The 17,330-nt window shown below is 43.6% G+C and overlaps 1 protein-coding gene and 1 non-coding gene across 2 annotated transcripts in view; one reads left to right on the top strand and one right to left on the bottom strand.

Annotated features, from left to right (window-relative positions):
* LOC126412963 (ankyrin repeat and SAM domain-containing protein 1A-like) overlaps nucleotides 1-17,330 on the top strand; it is a 611,160-nt gene that overhangs the window by 125,536 nt on the left and 468,294 nt on the right. The window lies entirely within an intron of this gene.
* Nucleotides 13,126-13,200, bottom strand: Trnat-ugu (transfer RNA threonine (anticodon UGU)). Its single transcript has one exon. It is a non-coding gene; the product is annotated as a tRNA-Thr (tRNA).

The following is a 17,330-nucleotide window of genomic DNA, read 5'->3' as shown; positions in this document are numbered from 1 at the left end:
TGCCATTTGTTACGTGGTGCTCCCCCACCACTTTGTGCCCATTGCCCTCAAGCTTTGACGGTTTGCCATTTCCTGACGGAATGCCCTTTTCTTTAACCACTTACGTTCGCATTTATGTTTGCAGTCTGAGGTATCGGCCGTTTTCAGCGAATTGCGCGCCGGCTGTCGACCGCGTTTTACTTTTATCAGTCGTAGCAATATGACGAAGGATATTTAATCTTCAGTTTAGCACCTCCGTTGTGTCTGTGGCGTATTTTTTGGACCTTTCTCAAAGTCTGTGGTTTTAGCTGTCTTTCCTTCCGTCGATCGAGCTTAAAATGTAGTCTTTTTAACTCTTTTTGTCTTCGTATTCTACGGTTCTGACATGGGAACATGCGACCCGAGTTGTTTTCGCGCCCTCAAACAAAACTAGATTTTGATGAGTTAATTTTCGATTATCAAAATATGAGACATAAATTGCCGAATCTTTTGATTACATTGACTTATAAGCTTATTTTTTACGACGCCAAGGGACCATAGACCTAGAAGTGTGACAAAAAACTGAGATTGATAGACTGCCCGTTTCTAAGAAAAAGGTTCTTAATAGTCGGACAGACATATAATAAAGCGATCCTGTAGGGGTTCTGTTTTTACAGACTGGGGCATGGAACCCTAAAAATTGGAGGATCTGTTGAAGAGAAAAAGCTTCACAAATTGAGCAAGTCAGTAACGTGATGGTCTGTCTCTGGTGCTTGCGCAAGCAGTTATTCGGCTTCACACTGATCGAAGGAGTTGTTGGATTTCCTGAGGGATATAGTGTCGGATTCCATCGTACTGGCGCGTTAGATCGTCAAAATACTGAGCTGGTTGGAGGGCCCTACTCGTAATGCTCCAAACGTTCTTTTGCTGAAATGTAAGCCCAGGATGGCTTGCCATGAAGAGCAACAAAACAGGGTGTCGACATATCGTTGTGCTGTAAGGGTGCCACGGATGACAACCAAAGGAGTCCTGTTATGAAATGAAATGGCACTCCAGACCATCAGACCCGATTGTCGTGCCGTATAAGAGGCAACAGTCTGGTCGATATCCCACTACTGTCCTGGGCACCTCTAGAGACATCTTCGCTGTTTGTTGTGGCTCAAGACAATTCTACTCCAGTGAGTGAGAGTCCAGGCCGAAGACGAGTTGTTGCCCTTCGTGCCATGCCATATTGGACTTTGGACTGAGGTGACGAAAGTCGTGGGATCGCTCCTAATATGGTGCTGGACATGCATTAGCGCAGTGCAGCATCTCGACTTGCCATGGACTGAACAAGTCGTTGGAAGTCTCCTGTGGAAATATTGAGCCACTGTGCTACCTCCATTAGCTCTCCATATTTGCGAATGTGTTGCCATTGCAGGATATTGTGCACGAACTGATCTCTCGAATTATGTGCCATAAACGTGAGGTGGGATTCATGTCGGGCGATTTGGTGGCCAAATCATCTACTCGAACTGTCCAGAATATTTTTGAAACTAGTGGCGAACAGCTATGACCTGCTTGTCATTCATAAAAATTCCATCGTTGTTTGTGAATATGAAGTCCATGAATGGCAATGGCTGCAAATGGTATCCAATTAGTCGAACATAATTATTTCCATTTAATGATCGATACAGTTGGATCAGAGGACATTGCAATCCATGTGAACGCAGCCCACACAGTTATGGAGCCATCATTAGCTTGCATAGTCTCGTGTTGGCAACTTGGATCCATGGCTTCGTAGGGTCCGCACCATAGTCGAACTCTACTATCATCTCTTGCCAACTGAACTCTGAACTCATCAAACCAGGAAGCGGTTTTCCAGTCGTCTAGGGTCCAACCAATATGTTCACGAGCCCAGGAGAGGCGGTGCAGGCGATGTCGCGCTGTGCAACGGCAATCGTGTCAGTCGTCTGCTACCATAGCCCATTAACGCCAACCCACATAGCTGTGTGGTTACTTCAGCAGTATTGCTTGTCTGTTATCACTCACAACTCTACACAAACTCCGCTGCTCTCCTTCATGTGAAGGCCGTCGACCAGTGGTGAGAGGTAATGCTTGAAATCTGGTATTCTCGGCACACTCTTGCTGCTGTGGCTCTCAGAATATTGAATTCCCTAACGATTACCGAAAATGAATGTCCCATAAGTTCAGCTCCAACTACCATTCCGCGTTCAGAGCCTATTGATTGCCGTCGTATGGCCACAATCACGTCGGAAACACAAGTCACCTGAGTAGAAATGACAGATTCACCAGCGCGCTGCTCTTTTAGGCTTTTTTACGCGATGGTGCTGCCATATGTATTCGTACATATCGCTATCCCATGAGTTGTGGCACCTCAGTGTACATTTGAGCAAAATAATGCTGGCCTGCATGCAACGAGAGTTCCTTCTGCTTGTTTTCGTGCTTGTCAAATCCTTCTTTGGCCTGCAAAGTCTCCTGATCTCTCTCCAGTTGAGAGTGTTCTGAGCATTATGTGTTGTTGTTGTTGTTGTGGTGGTCTTCAGTCCTGAGACTGGTTTGATGCAGCTCTCCATGCTACTCTATCCTGTGCAAGCTTCATCTCCCAGTACCTACTGCAGCCTACATCTCTCTGAATCTGCTTAGTGTATTCATCTCTTGGTCTCCCTCTACGATTTTTACCCTCCACGCTACCCTCCAATGCTCATTTTGTGATCCATTGATGCCTCAGAATATGTCCTACCAACCGGTCCCTTCTTTTTGTCAAGTTGTGCCACATACTCCTCCCCAATTCTATTCAATACTTGATCATTAGTTATGTGATATAACCATCTAATCTTCAGCATTCTTCTGTAACACCACATTTCGAAAGCTTCTATTCTCTTCTTGTCCAGACTATTTATCGTCCACGTTTCACTTCCATACATGGCTACACTCCATACAAATACTTTCAGAAACGACTTCCTGACACTTAAATCTATACTTGATGTTAACAAATTTCTCTTCTTCAGAAACGCTTTCCTTGCCATTGCCAGTCTACATTTTATATCCTCAGGACTCTCCAACTATCTCGGGTTTTTGACGATCTAATGCACAAGTTGTACAGAATTAGAAGGAAATCCAACAAGTCAACAACATCACTGCCACACCGAATAACTGCTTGTATAGGGTCCAGAGGTGGACCAACGCGTTACTGACTTGCTCAATTTGTGAGGATTTTTCTCTTGAATGCATCTTCCAATTATTTTTTTTTTCGAAATAGTCATTTGTTTGACTGTACATGTACATGACATCTACCGATTTCCGTCCCGCTCGGATAATTCCTTCGTGGTGCGTCTTTTTCTTTGTCTTCGAATGTAATAATAGGTGGCCAGAGAATGCTTGTCTTGCCAGTAGCCAACAGGTACTCAGTGTGAGCTGTGTAGGCTTTCAGTGTTCATGCGCTGCGGAGTATTTCTGCCGCTGTTCCACGAAGAAGAGTTGCTGTTGTAAGGCGAGGTGAGGTGCGTGTGGGCCACAGAGGCTGGCTGGCTCGCGAGACATTGACGTGCGCTGAGGCGGCGCGGCAGCAGCTAAGCGGGCGCTGCTCCTAATTGTCTGGCCGGCCCTTGTGCTGCTAATGGCGCCGGCGGGCCTACTCTGCCCGCCCCCGCCCACCCACCTGCCAGGCTCGCCTTCCCAGCCTCTCTGTCTCCGCCCGCTCCTTACCTGCTCCACCTCTGTATGTAGGGCATCCTTTACAGCTTGCCCTTTCAACCAGTACCAAACACTGCTTAATGAAACCTCGGAGATGGTCGGGGATACCATTGTATTTTATTTTATAAACAACACTCTGGCACTTCAGTTACTTTTAATAGCAATATTTACTTCACACTAAGCGTTTCGGCAACAGAATTGTGTTCAGGCGAACATTTACGATGCATTTTGAGAAAATATGTTAGATTTTATATTTTTTTAGAAAAAGTGTACTTCGAAAAAAAGTTACGGGATATTGTTGATATAATTGTTTATTATTTTTCCACATAATCGCCATCCCGTTCAGTGCAAGTAGTGAGCCGTTTCACAGGCTTCTTTATAGCCTCCTCGAAGAACTCGTCCTCCAGCTCCTTCCCCCACTTGAGAACATCTTTCTGCACCTGCTCGTCGGTTGAAAAGTTAAGTCCACTCCTTTGTGCCTTCAGCGACGTGAAAAGATGATAATCTGAAGACGCTAAATCAGGTGTTTCAAAATACCACAACCAAATGACTGCACGAGCGCCTTGTTGGCTAAGGCTATGTGAAACAGGCACACTCCTTTCGTCAGCATTCCCCTCCTTTTGCTGTCAGTGGTCATTTTAAGTTTTTTTAGGCTCTCGCAATATTGTTGTCCATTGATGGTCTCCTCCTGAGGCAGAAATTCGACCAAAATGGTGCCTTTTCGGTCCCAAAACACTGAAGCCATGTTTTTTTTTTTTTTTTTTTTTTTGCCCGAAATGTTGGTTTAGAATTTTTTTGGCGGACGGGGAATTGGTGTGACGCTATTGTGACGACTGTCTTTTTGTCTCAGACGTGTAAAGACCCACTCACGTTTCATCTCCAAGTACCTCAGAGCTCAGAAAATCCTCACCTTCCAATTGAAATGGCCCAAGAAACTCGCGGGCGCTATTGACCCCGATTTTTCTTGTGCTGCTCCTGCTTTTTTGCGACCCATCTTGCGCACAGTTGTCGGTATCGTAGCGGCTCTTTGAGACTCTCGTAGTAGATAATTTTGGAGAGTTGTGGAAACATCGCGGAAATTTCATCCATTGTCAATCGGCGATCTTCACGAACAGTTTCGTCGCTTCTTTGCACCAAGTCGTACGCCAAAAGGGAGGTCTTCCACTCCTCTGTTGTTCTGCCTCCACTAAAATCCCTACACCAGGTAACCACACTCGTGCTGTTCGTAACACCTTTGGCGTGAACCGTTTTGATTCACGAAAAAATTCCGCAAGTAGGAAGCGTACCACAGCACCTGGCTTGCGCTTGGTGGTATTTCTTACCGACATCTTCACGAAACTCGTCACTGCAACGTGTGCGTACATATTGCCACATTCCTGCGATGCTCAATCCAATCAGGGGATCCCCCTCTACCGGTCAATTTTGCCAACTGTAATAATTCGAGCCAACAAACCGAACAAATCATAATTGCTTTATTACTTCGTAACGAGCTCCCGTACACGACAACACTCGGTAAATGTCCCTGATCAACTTCAGGAAACTTGTCGGTGAAGTTACAGTTCACCTTGATGACTGCGCTTTAGCCATGTAAAATCTTTGCTGCTTATGGAATACACTGAAACTCAAAGAAACTGGTATAGGCGGGCTGCCTTCTCAAATACAGAGATGTGTGAACAGGCAAAATATGGCGTTACGGTCGGCAATACCTATGTAAGACAGCTACTGTCTGGCGCAGTTGTTACATCGGTTACCGCAAAAAAATGGTTCAAATGGCTCTGAGCACTATGGGTCTTAACTTCTGAGGTCATCAGTCCCCTAGAACTTAGAACTACTTAAACCTAACTAACCTAAGGACATGACCCACATCCATGCCCGAGGCAGGATTCGAACCTGCGACCGTAGTGGTCGCGCGGTTCCGGACTGCAGCGCCTAGAACCGCTCGGCCACACTGGCCGGCTTGGTTACCGCAGCTACAATAGTAGGTTCTCAAGATTCAAGTGAGTTTGAACGTAGTGTTGCGCACGAGCGATGGGACACTGCATCCCCGAGGTTCCTCAGTAGAAAACACTATATGTAAATAGTTAAAAGACGAGAACACACAGAACGAGGTTTATGCAATTTGCTGAAGCTAGCGGACACGAATACCTTTCGTTTAGCTGGCTATTGTGGCGATGAGAATGCATCCAGCCACATACCGTATTTTACAAACTATGAGATGCACATTTTTCTTTGGAAAATTGCCTCCAAAATTAAGTTGCGTCTTATACTCGAAATTAATATAAAAATGTCCAGCGTGTGATTTAAAATTGCCGCCAGTCTTAAAAATGGCCATACATTCGATGCCGCGGTAAACCTCTCACTATCGGGCAACATTGGATTCAACTGGCAGCAGCAGTGCACCGATATGCGACGAATATCAGTAGCAGGGATTCACAAGCTTGCTATCACTGTCTACATCTACATCGACATTTACATCGATACTCCGCAACCCCGTCATCAATTTGTGGAACAGCCTATGAGCGCTCTTCGTGACTCAGGTGGGTGGACAGAATGAGGAATTAACTGCTAACGCTTCAGTTTGTTGGCAGACTAATTATTGTTTTATAATACTTCTTCCTTATTTAGGCCATAAACAGTTTCCAACAGCTATACAAATATTGAGATGTCTCATTTCATGCATTATGTCATCACTGCTGTGCATTTTGAGAAATGTTATTGCGGTTAGTGTCTGGCCTGAAGCTTAAAAACTGATCAAAGCTATTAAACATTGAATGTCAACAATTCAACTACAGTAAGTCAACACTTGAAATACTGTAAGAAACTGTAAAACAGTTTGTAACAATCAGTATTATTTGATGAAAATTAATTTTTTGTGCAAATAAAAAATAATTTTATGACAGATCGACAGCAGAATCCATAACATGGGAATACCACGATTATATTTGGACGTCACAGCGTAGACCCATCTACAACCAGTAAGGGAGTCTGATTAGCTGGTTGAATCAGTTTTAAATGCGCTCATTTTAGGCTAAGCTAGACCATGAGCGTTGTAAATATGATTTGGAACTACCGATAGTTATATCCAGTCACATTTCTTATACTTTCTACTACGCGTATTCGATGATTACACGTCCATCATCTGGTGGATGTATTGCCTGTACAACCTATAGGTAACCTATTCAATTTCTGGATGTAGAAAAATGTTTTGATTGCTTAGATGAACAGCGATATAGATATAAGCTGACAAAAAAAAATCTCAACACCAAAAGAATTAATGTAGAGTAATGAAATTTCGGGAATACATTTGTCTTGGTGACATATTTTAAGAGATTAACATTGCAAGATCACAGGTTAACCCGCCGCCAGAATGTTGAATGCATGCCTGAATGCAGGCATGTAAACGTGCATACACTGCGTTTTACAGGTGTCTGATGTCAGTTTGTGGGAGTTCCACACCTGTTGCACTTGGTTGCTCAATACAGGGCTGGTTGTGGATGACGATGGAGTTGTCGTCCTATGATGTCCCATATGTGCTGGATTGGAAATCGATGAGATGATCGAGCAGGCCAAGGCAACATGTCAACAGTCTGGAGAGCGGTGTGTGGGCGAGTGTTATCCTGTTGGAAAACATCCCTTGGAATACTGTTCATTAGTGCCAGAACAATAGGTCTAATCATCAGACTGACATAGTCCGCAGCTCGTGGTCGTGCGGTAGCGTTCTCGCTTCCTGCGCCCGGGTTCCCGGGTTCGATTCCCGGCGGGGTCAGGGATTTTCTCTGCCTCGTGATGACTGGGTGTTGTGTGATGTCCTTAGGTTAGTTAGGTTTAAGTAGTTCTAAGTTCTAGGGGACTGATGACCATAGATGTTAAGTCTCATAGTACTCAGAGCCGTCAGACTGACACACAAATTTCCAAACAGAGTGCGTGGGTTAACCACAAGTGTGGTTCTGCTGTCTTTCGAAATCGCCCACCAGAACATAACTCCAGATGTAGGTCCAGTGTTTCTAGCACGCAGACAGTTTGGTTGTAAGCCCACAGCAAACACACGGCCAGCACTGGCACCGCGGCACGGCCGGTTTTCATCAGAACACGCAACAGACGTCCACCCTGTCCTCCAGTGAGCTCTCGTCTGACACTAATGAAGTTGCAAATGGCTGTGAGTGGGAGTCAGTGGGACGCACGCTACAGGGAGTCTGACTCGGAGCTGTCTGTGAAGTAACCGATTTGTGACAGTTCGTTGTGTCACTGTGCTGCGAGATGCTTCGCAAATTCTTATTGCAGATGTAGCACGATGCGCCAGGGCCATACGCCAAAAACTGTGGTTTTCCCTCTCGGTAGTGCCAACTCTGTAGTTTCATTTGATTGGTGGAAAGTAGTGGCACACTATCTTCCATATCTCATAAAGTGTCACGGATATCAGACTTCATGTAGATAACGGCATTGTATATTTGTGTTCTGGGAGTAGTATAGCTATGGTCCACAGAGTACTTTGACCTCGAACCGTCGGCTGAAGATCATCCAGGACAAGTTACTGAGTCAGCTGTAAAATCATACACAGCTTCAGCAGAAATTCTGCATCGCTGGAAAAAAATTTGCCTCGCCGGCAACAGCTCTGCCTCGTTGGCAAAAATTCTCACCGTTTTCAAAAGTATCAGAACGATCAAAATTATTTATAAAAATAATTATATAAAGCATGTAACATTCATCAGTTCTACGTTTAAAATACATAACCTTTGTTGTCAGCAAAACACACACACACACACACACACACACACACACACACACACACACACACACACACCTGTCCAAATTTATGCCTAAAACATGGCTGTGGATCCTTAAATGAAGAACTCCCATCCTATTTGCATATCTTCATTGCTACAAAACAAGTGCGGCTAAAAAATGAAATACTAAGCAGGTAGTTGACATTCAATTTTTAGGCTTGAATGAGGCTATGTACAAAACACGCATGACCATACCTGTAACTGCATAGAATACATATTGGATAAAATACTATGATAAGCATCCAAGATCGAAAAGAGAGAGGCAGTTTTAATGTGTGACAGTTAAAGAATGGCAACTGCCAGCGTAGCATGTTATTTTTTGACAACATTGCCCACAGTGGCACACAAACCCGCACGCCTTCAATGGGCCACTCTGGTATTGGTATTGTAATAGCGGGTAAAATGTGACAATCAATGTCTCTGCAGTTTTGTAGCTTTATGGGATTTTGTCATCGTCGAGTGGCTTCGGCTGGCAGCTAGGGCATATCGGAAAAAAATGTACCCTCTCCTCCTCGCCAAATTGAGGATAGTGGCGGCATTACACGGTGTTAGCGTAATGTCTCAAAGAGGATGACTACTTCTTTGTCTGGTGTGCTCATCAATAATATGAGGATTTTATGCATGTCATTTAATTATTATAATTATCTTCATGTTCATGATCTGCTGCCGTGACGTACGAGGGCTGATCAACAAAGATTGTATTTTTTTCTTCTTCTCTGATGTTTACTACTCCTTTGCATGATCTTTTGCAAAGTACTGCCGTCCTACTTCAATGCACTGTTCATAGCGTCTCTGGCAGTCCTCCATTCTTTATTAGGTCCTTGACAATCGTCTCGACCGAACGAGGTGGCGCAGTGGTTAACACACTGGACTCTCCCTCGGGAGGACGACGGTTCAATCCCGCGTGCGGCCATCTTGATTTAGGTTTTCCGTGATTTCCGTAAATCGCTCCAGGCAAATGCCAGGATGGTTCCTTCGAAAGGACACGACCGACTTCCTTCCCCACTCTTCCGTAATCCGATGAGACAGATGACCTCTCAGTGTAGTGTCCTCTCCCAAATAACCCCACCCAATCGTCTCACTTATTTTCAGCACTGCTTCAGACTTTTTAAATCGAATGCTCGGAAGCGTTGCCTTTAGTGGTGGGAATAAAAACAAATCACAGGGTGCAAGATCGGCGCTGTAAGGCAGATGCGGTAATGTGTTGAACTGAACCAGAAATTGCATGATTTGATTTGCAAGTTGTTGCTGCGCTTTGTCGTGATGAAGACGCCATCCATTCCGAGAAAGGTCGTTTCCTCGCAACGTGTTCCTCACTTTACCACGTACTGACGTGTAGTATGCTGCTGTAATAGTAGTGTGAGGGAGAACTGCGTGCTGATAAATCTTTCTATGTCAGTCCAAAAATGTAATCACTAGCACTTCCCCTGCAACAACTTTCACCTTTCTTTGTTGTTCGAGGACCTGGAGATTTCCACGCTGTGTTGGCTCGTTTTCCTTCAGGATCATAAGAATGCAGCCATTACTTATCACCGGTGATAATCGATTCAAGAAACGCATTCCCTCCGTCAGCAAAGAAATTTTGTCTGTATTCGCACAGCCCTTTTTGTTCGGGACTCAACAGACTTGCATGCAGCGGGCACAAACACGGGACGTATTGAGATAAACATGCATAATCATAAAGACATTGGTATATGGAACTCTTCAACACTCCACTGAGGTTACGTAGCTATCCGCCGATCCTCGCCGTACGCTTGCTGCAGCTTTTCGTAAACTTCTATAGCTATATGGTTTAAACGAACACAGAATTTTATTGCGCCATATTGCTCCTCTCGCGTCTTCAAAATGAAGAATTACTACCATCCTACCGATACGAGAGTGCTGTCGCCTACAGGCATTATACATAAAAACGTGCTCTTTTAAAATTTACATATAGGAAACAATCAACGAAGCTAAAGGAAATAGTGAGTCTAGGGCGTTGTTGATCAGCCCTCGCACGTCTGCACTGAAACAATGAAAGATCTGGCTTTTGTTTTCGTTTTTCACACTGTGCAGTAGGGAGCATAGGAATGCCAGATTAAATATTCTGAGCAGTTTTTTTCTAACGGTGTTGTTACTGCACCAAACTTCGAACACAGTTCCACCAAACTGCTGACATGAATCCATGTGCAACTGTCAACAAGGAAATTTTGAAGACGCCGTATAAAACTCTTTTACTGCTGCCTAATGATCATTTCAAGTTCGAAAACTCTTACGTACGTTTTTTGTTAAAACAGTGTAAATAATAGTAACATTCATAAATGTTACACTAGAAACAGGAATGGCCTACACTGTCCTTTACGCAGCCTTAGTGTACGAGAGGAAGAAGTGAAGTTTCACCCATAAAGATCTTTGACTACCTAAACACTGATGTAAGTAATTTAATAGACAATGAAATTAATTTCAAACACAAACTGAAATCGTATCTGGTTGATCGTTCCTTGTACTACTCCATAGAAGAATTTGGCTTGTGCGCGCTAACGCGTGCACGTGTGTGTGTGTGTGTGTGTGTGTGTGTGTGTGAGTGAACAGACGTTAGTACAATCGTGTCTTGCCCGGAAATGGCATTCCGGTGAATGGACAACCACGTCAACTATGACGTCAGGGCACCTATTAAACGGGGAGTGTTTGCCGGTTGGTCCCACATCCACAGCCGCTGTGTATACCGTCACACACGGTGCAGTACGCCACTGAGAAGATACCTACAGACTCTCTGTGGTGGAAGGCCATTGGAAAAATGGAAACAGGACAGTCGCAAGCTGATGTTGCCCGATGGCTTAAAGTGAATCGTTCTTTGGTTTCTCGGATGTAGCGACAATTTATAGAGACCGAAACTGCATCCCGAGACCAGAGCAGGGCCGACTGTGTGTGATAATCAGAGAGAGAGGACCCTTATTTGGCCGTAAGGACATGACGGTACCGCAACGGGACGGCAACTGGCATTTGACTTCGCAGCATGAACTGGGCGTGTTGTATCGAGACACGGTGTACAGAAGGCTTCGGCAGAGTTTCCTTTATTGGCGGAGACATTCTGCATGTGTACCGCTGATGCGTCTTCACTGAAGGGAACGTCTAGTGGAGTCGTCAACATGTGGACGGTCGGACAGTGGTCCAATGTTCTTTTCTCAGATGAGTACCGATTTGGTCTGGAGAGTGATTCTCGATGGATTCGCTTCTGGAAGGAGCGTGAAACACAATTTCGAAATCCAAACGTTGTGGAGAGAGACGGATATCGAGGAGGATCGTTAATGGTGTGGGCAGGGATTGTATTGTCCATTAGAACACCTCTTCATTAAAGTGTACAGGTGAATCGGCAAGTTGTAACTGCTCTCAGGTATCGAGACGAGATATTGGGGCCTCATGTGCGGTTGTTGCGAGGTGGGCCCGCACTTCATATTGAGGAACGATAATGCTCAACCTCATAGAGCACGGGTGGTTGATTGCATGGCATGGGTGTTCGCTCTCCCGATTTGAATCCAATGGAGTATGTATGGAATGCGCTAGGAAGATAGGTTGGATCACGTCTGCATCCACCAAACTTTCCAAGACCTGCGAGCAGCTGAGCAGGAAGAATGGGCTTTATTATGTCAACATGAAACTGATATCACTCATAGCACGCGTCGTCGTTGTCAGCCCTGCATTGCTGCCAGAGGTGGTAATATCCTATGCTGAGCACATTAACCAGTTGTCGGAATGTATGTGCAAAACCATTAAGTTGGAAAAAAAAAGAACAACATTTTTGTCCATGTATGTCCCATATGTTTACGTTCTGTATTCTGTTGACATTGTTTTGTGGCAAAATGAGCGCAACCTTACAAGATTTCCGTTTGTTGCTTTAATTTTGGACATCAGTACATAATTGTAATACTGGCTGCTTTCACAAGGTAGTGAGATGTCAAATTTATGGTTTACGAAACATGAGAATAGCTAAACTATCTAATTTAAGCTAAGTTTTTTTTACTGCAGTATGAAATTAGCTGTAGACCCTTTTTTTAATTTGTGGTAATCGATGTCCAGCTGCTCTCAAGCCGAAAGTTGGCATGAATACTGCGATATTTTACAACACATATTCCTGTTTGAGGTGTTATCCATTGCCTATACCCAGCCTTCGAACTGTCTTAGCTGTCAGTTGTAGGGGGACGTAAAATGTAGCGTGGGCTCCGATCCACGGCGCATCTCAGCATTCGTTACATACGCAAATCATTGCCAGACTAAAATAACTGGTGGCAGAAAAAAAAAATCCTAGGATCAGTTAAGAGTAGAACGCTGAGTCTTTACCATTTGAAGCTTACCCTCTTTTTATTCAAATTACTTATTTTTACAAATGCACTATTCAGTAACTGCTCAATCAGTATTAAATTAAGAGTAGTAAACTTGTTTTCTAGGTAATTCAGTTATAGCGAGAAGACATACATAATTAGATTTGTAATTACAGTAGGGAGTTTTATCTTTGATGGAATAAAGACTTGTAAACCACCTTGTCTATTATTTACTTATACTGATATGGTGTCCGTTCTTTCGGACATGTTCGAAAGAACAGACACCATTGATAACCTGCAGCCGTCTAGAAAGAAATTAGAATTATTTTTTAATACCTTCAGCTGCTACTGGGCGTTGATGTATATCAACGGGGACAGGTGGAAATGTATGCCCCGACCGGAACTCGAACCCGGGATCTCCTGCTTACATGGCAGACGCTCTATCCATCTGAGCCACCGAGGGCACTGCAGGGACTACCTCGCGCACGCCTCCGTGAGACCTTGTATATCCACACACTTCATTCGTAGTGCCCCACCCCAACACACTCATTACTCGTGGAAGACAGTCTTACCAAGCCCCGTAAAACAGACACCATGTCCGTATAAGTACATAGTTCAGGCAACACCGGCCATGACCTCCTTCTTCTGTGCGGATTCACACATATTCCCCGAACTCTTACGGGACTTCGTAAGAATGTCTTCCACGAGTAACGGAGGCTCAGATGGATAGAGCGTCTGCCATGTAAGTTCGAGTCCCGCTCGGGGCACACATTTTCACCTGTCCCCGTTAATATACATCAACGCCCGGCAGCAGCTGAAGGTATTAAAATATAATTCTAATTTCTCTATTATTCGTGGAAATGGATTTAATTCAACTTCTTTCATTTGACTGACATCTTCATTATCATTCTTCAGGTGTGGCACTTCTGTATCTCCGTTAGGTTACTCTTCATGAGTATCCCAGCCATAAGTAATAATTTTGTAGATTTTGATGTTTTCACCTTTGGTGTTTCTGCGAAAGATTCCTACAGAAATATTCCGTCTTATCTTTCGTACGTGCTTGAGCCTTTAGCGTCGTCTTACCCACCATTGAGCTACTGGGTAATACCGTAACTGGCAAATTAAATGGCTGCCAAGTTGCATGTCTGGCCTTGATTTTTGTTACAGACAAGTTCAAGCCGTCGTTAGAACTGGAGAGACAAGTACTGGCCGCTATTCTGTGTAAACACACGCCAAGGTAGTTACGAAACGTTTCAGGTTCTCGCTAAACGACATGTACATTATTCCTCATCTGGATAATTTTTTGGCGCGGAAAAGCTTCATCTGCGAAACGGCTGTCAAGAGTGACAAATTGCATTTAGTGTGATGTTTAATTAGAGACTCGAGCTCGTGGCAGATAGTTTAGAAAAAAGAGCCCATGGCAAAATGGAATCCATTCCTGATTGAGAAAATTCATCCAAAGGTGAGAGCACTTGCCAACGCTGCACACGAAGTTAGTTAATTTACTAAAAGTGCGTGTGAAAGATGTAATCTTACAATGTCATTATATGCTGCGCTACAGGCAACAGTAGATTGTAATTACCCAGTGACTTATCTGTCGAGTGGTTGTCGCTCTTGGTGTTGACGTGTGTGCCAGGGAAGGCATCATTGTTCGGAAGTGACTTACTACTGTTTGGAAGTGTGTGTGTGTGTGTGTGGGTGGGGGGGGGGGGGGGGCTAGCGAGGGAACTCACGACGCCAATACCCCAGAGCGAAACACAATAACTACTACTGGCGTCACTATACTCCAGCGTCTTTTGGGGACGCATATGCTTGCCCGTTCGAAATGCATAAAGCAGTGGAACTCCCTCTGACGTTTCAAGTGACCCTTTGCGGAAAAGTCAGCGTTTCCTCAGATCTTTAAGAGCCTTGAGTGTTGGTGCCGCACAAAAAGTCGCTGTGATCGTCTTAGTCGGGTTACTTAACCTATATAACAGAATTAGATCTGAGATTTTATGCAACTCCACCTCCTTTAGTATATTTGCCAACTCAGAGCTTTAGTTTTCAGTTCTTATGGTGAGGTACATCTTTGTAAAGTTCTTGTCCACTTAACTGTGTTATGTTGCATTATAATTCACGTTTCTTTTATAAAAAATCATAGTGCTACTTAAATCTTGAGTTAATTATCACAACAAGTTCCGTTAAATGATAAATATTATGTCAGTCCCTCATCTTCAGATTCATTGTTACAGCCAATAAATTGAAGTGTCAGTAATTCCGTTGCGTACATTGAATTCAGCACCGGATCTCAAGATTGTGCCTGTCTCTTGAGGAACTTCAGATTCAGTTGGAATTCACAGTACAGTGTATGCTGGCTAGAGGCGTACAGTTCTATTTGTTTTTATTTCAGGCCTTATAAACCTTAAAAGTTTCTTTGTTCAACAAAGCTCAGACAGTTTTATGTATATTGGTACAGTTCAATTTGGATAGCTCTACAGGTTTCGAAATGGTGCTCAACTTCTCGCCACATGTTCATAAGCCTCTACTGCAGCCCTAGATCCTTTGTATCAAATCTATCAGATCTCGAACCTTTGTTCTGTGAACAATGGCCCTGATAAACCAAGCTGCACTGAAATCCAGCGGAGTCATATCGAGAGAGTGGATAGGCCAGGCATTGGAGCCTCCCTTCCGGTCAAACGCTCAGGAAACATCTTATGGAGAAATGTGGCAGCCTCCCAATGATAAAGGGAGGGGGGGGGGGGGGGGAGAGTGAGAAAGGGGCACACGTCGGGAGGTACGTGTGGAACTGCATAGTTCGTCAACATGTCGAGGCAGGTCAGCTCTGTCACTGCCTCGCACGCTTCATGCAAGTCAGTGCTGTTAATGAAAATAACACCTTGGAGAATGTCTCCATAACTGCGTATTTACCCAACACAATAAAATGACGTTCTTTCGTTATCAGGATTTCTTTATGTGCACCTCTAGCCCGGACACCATGTTTCGAACATTAAAGACGCCTGAACTTAACATCTACCAAATCTCGGACCCTTGGTGTGTAAACAATGTGCTTGATAAACCTCGATGCACTGAAGCACAGTGGAGTCAGATCAGGAGATCGAGGGGCCGAGAACCTGAATCTTTAACCTTTTGACGTCCACTGTTTGATAAAGGCTTCGTGTAGTTTAATGGATTTAGTATTCAGCCATTTGCTTCCATTGTGCTATGCATGTTTTCCAATGTTGACTAACCACCTTTCATTTGGTCATCGCCGCGGTCTTTTCCTCTCTCTTCAAACTCAGCATTGAAATATCTTGATTCATTTGCCATCTGTTCGTTTTCTCCGTGTCCCATCCACTACCATTTCGTTTTCGCTATGGTCTGAATTACGTATTCTTGTCCAGTCTGTTCCCTGATGCATTGTTGTTTTTCCTGTCTCTGCCAGCAATTGAAAACATACATTTCTCCATTGTTCGCTTAAGTCTTTTTTGATAATACACATTGATTTTTAACTTTACTTTTCAGAGATATAGGAAGCGTAGTTTTGAAAAACCTATTTAGTATACCATAAGCTTTCGAAGTAAGTTTTATTCGTCGTTTTATGTATTTTGCAGCCCATTTAGTCTTTGTCTTCAAGTGACCCAAAAACAAATCCAATCAACTTAGTCGATGACTTCATTGTTAAATTATACTGTTTTATTGTCGGTATACTGGTTATACATTCTTTTTGTTTTGTTATAGGTAATTTACAGGTCTATTTTCAAACCTGTATTGAATTCTTCCGTGCAATATTGCTAGTTTACGCTAGAATGTAATAGTGTAATGTGATGTGCGAATCGAAGATGGTTCAGATTTCTTCTTGGTTTTCGCATGTTAATGATCTGAAAAAAATGTTGATACAACTTTAATAAAAAAGTATATAACATTACTTCTCTATTTAGTGTCCCAGGCTGTTTCGAAGTACGAAGATTGTCAGCTGGCTGCGATCGTTATAATGTTGACCTCATTCCAGTCGCAGAAACACGAATCTGGTCACTAATTTACGAATGCATAGAAACATTTTAGACTTTCCGGAAGCATGTTGTCCACGCAGCCAGTGGAAAAAAAATTGAAAATCATTCTTTTAGTCGTGAAATAAAAATCGGAGGATACGAAGAGATGAGATTGTTTTGTAATCAGCCCTCGGGTCCTGTACGAAGTTGACTTAGTTTGTGTGTCACTTCTGAAATGTTTCATTAAAACACTGTCCCTTTTTTCTGCGCTTATAATAGCGGCACTGTGTTAAACGTGATGATTTTCACTTTAGTGATGTCAGCGCCGCCTTTTGTAGTTGATGGTTGATGAATCAGAACTATTGGAACTCTGCTTTACTGTAGAAGAATGTCTTTACCGTACACCTAATTCAATATTAAATACTGTCCACGTCCGATTTCTACAGACGAAAGAAAAATTTCAAAGCTGTATGCTTCGCAATACCAACTGACTGTGTTCTGTAGGCAACTATTTACCCGCCGTGCTTTTTTGCCGACACTGTTGTCACGAACACGCGCACACGCATTTCATTTTCTTCTCATGAAACATTGTGTCATCACCGAATGTGTGTGCACGGAAGTAGAAA

Source organism: Schistocerca serialis, chromosome 7 (genome assembly GCF_023864345.2).
Source record: "Schistocerca serialis cubense isolate TAMUIC-IGC-003099 chromosome 7, iqSchSeri2.2, whole genome shotgun sequence".
Lineage (NCBI taxonomy): Eukaryota > Metazoa > Arthropoda > Insecta > Orthoptera > Acrididae > Schistocerca > Schistocerca serialis.
This window is presented reverse-complemented; position numbering and strand designations above follow the sequence as displayed.